This window comes from Triticum dicoccoides, chromosome 3B, assembly GCF_002162155.2.
Source record: "Triticum dicoccoides isolate Atlit2015 ecotype Zavitan chromosome 3B, WEW_v2.0, whole genome shotgun sequence".
In the NCBI taxonomy this organism is placed as follows: domain Eukaryota; kingdom Viridiplantae; phylum Streptophyta; class Magnoliopsida; order Poales; family Poaceae; genus Triticum; species Triticum dicoccoides.
Window position 1 is genome coordinate 785,922,801 of NC_041385.1, and position 2,152 is coordinate 785,924,952.

At 45.4% G+C, this 2,152-nt stretch overlaps 1 long non-coding RNA gene across 1 annotated transcript; it reads right to left on the reverse strand.

The window, feature by feature from the left end:
• Positions 1–458: 458 nt before the first annotated feature.
• LOC119282248 lies at positions 459–1,901 on the reverse strand. The gene is made up of 2 exons (XR_005138664.1): positions 1,621–1,901; positions 459–1,034 (listed from the first exon to the last, which is right to left on the reverse strand). It is a non-coding gene; the product is annotated as an uncharacterized LOC119282248 (long non-coding RNA).
• Between the last annotated feature and the right edge of the window lie 251 nt (positions 1,902–2,152).

Consider the following 2,152-nt stretch of genomic DNA (forward strand, 5'->3'; position numbering starts at 1 on the left):
CGCCGTCCGAGGACGGGCTGGCCTCCCGCCGCCTGCAGCCATCCGTCGCGCCGCAGATCCCAGATCGGTCGCGCCACCACACACCTTGGGGTCCGCCCCACCCCGGAGACGCGCGAGAGAGGAGATCCCCCGCCACCGCCGTCGGCCACCGGGCTTAGCCCGGCGGCGTCTTCCGGCGGCGGCAGAGGGAGAGGAGGATGGAGTTTGCGACGGCGGCGGCTAGGTTTCTGGCCGCCCGAGTTGCCCTAGGGGGAGGACGACGCGGGGGCGGGGGCGAATCTGTTTGTTTAGATATGGTCACCAATTGCCAGGGAAATCTGCCTCTTTTCACTGTCAGCTACAACTACAATAGACGGTAGGAAACACATCAAAAATTGACTATTAAGAAGACCACTAGATAAAAAGAGGTACTGTTAATCCTTCAGTTCAAGAAATAGAGGAAAATCTCTCTTCAACAATGCTTCAAGGGTTAAATACATTTTCATTGCAGAAGTCTAATTAATACAATCAAACAGAACCCTCTGGAATGGATTACTAGCTCCAGGATGGATTGATGCTGGCTAGAGAGATCATCCGGTGCAGTTTCTGCCTTATTTACCCCGGTTGGTGTGAGTTTGTGAACTACCATGAGATTGTAGCTTATCTCACATGCTAGGCGGTGAAATGCATCAGCAAGGTACTACAAAGTTTAGAGAACCCTGATAATTGCATTCAGTATCCGAAATAACACTAGTACCCGGTACTACCTAAGAGGCTAAGACTGAAGCAACGATCTCCATCAGAGACATACAAAGACCATTATTTATTTTCACTAGTATTTACATAGTAGTAAGGGAAATATCCAAGATGTAATATCTTCACCCATGTGGGTTCTTCAGTGAATATATTTAGCCCAGGAATAGTTTCTCGCCATAGATAAGGTCCCCAGCTCGGTAGGCTATCAGAAAGGGGGTGGTGGACCGCCTGGGCCTGGGTGTCCGAATAGAGGGCCACAGCAGTCCTGGAGCAGGCAGCAGCAGCAGAGATGATAGAAGCTGTAGAAGAAATACTTGTTCAGAGTTGCACATGTATATATTCATCTAAACCATGAGGGTTTTCAGAGGTACAAAACTAAACGACTAGTATATGCTTCATAGCTTGGAATTGAACTTTGAGTTTATGCTGAATATTTTACACTTGACACCTTAACCACTAACGGTCTCCAAGTGAAGGATAGACTTTTTTTAGAAAGAATCATGGTTTTCAATTTCAGTTTCAACAAAATTTCAGCACCAACTGAAATCACTGAAATTCAGTGAAATTCAGTTATTTCAGTTCGCATTTCAGCCAAAAAGCCGAAATATTCATTTGAATTTAATTAGATATTTGAAATTTTTAAAAAGTATTTTGAAAAATATTTGATTTCCTGTGTACTACTGAATTTGCTGAAATATTTTGACCGAAATGTAATATTTCAGTGTCTACTGAAATTAATGAAATTCAGTGAATTACAGTGAAATCTCACTGAAAGTGAAAACCATGGAAAGAATAGCAATTGATATGCTAACTGAATGCATTCATGATATCGATAGCACAATGCAAACTTTAAACTTCCATCAATTAGATAATGATTCAACTTACCAGGATCCGAAAAAGCGACCAAATCCAGATCCCCAACCAGGGCCAGGGTCACCGAGAAATCCAGGGCCCCAAGAACCAGGGCCAAAGCCACCCGGAAATCCAGGCCCCCAAGAACCAGGGCCAGGGCCACCGAGAAATCCAGGCCCTCCAGGTGGTACCGGACCCCACCCTACAGGGCCTCCTCCACCTGGTCCTCCATGCCCATGCGGGTCCATAGCGCCGATAGGTACTGCTGCTGAATGCTAACTAAGCTTCACAAGAACAAAATCATGCGGGTACAATCTTTCTTAGACTTGATGCAGCAATTCAAGCTCAAGAATTTATAGATGCACATTGAGAACTAGTACCTACCATTCCATGAATCAGCTATGAGGCTGTGACTCCCACCCACTGGTCAATGTTCCATCTTTCAACTACTACTCTAAATTCTAAGCTTACTCTTGACTTTACAAGGACTAGTACCTGCCGTTGAGAAGGTTGAGAACTAGTACCTGCCATTCCATGAATCACCTATGACTCCCACCCACTGATC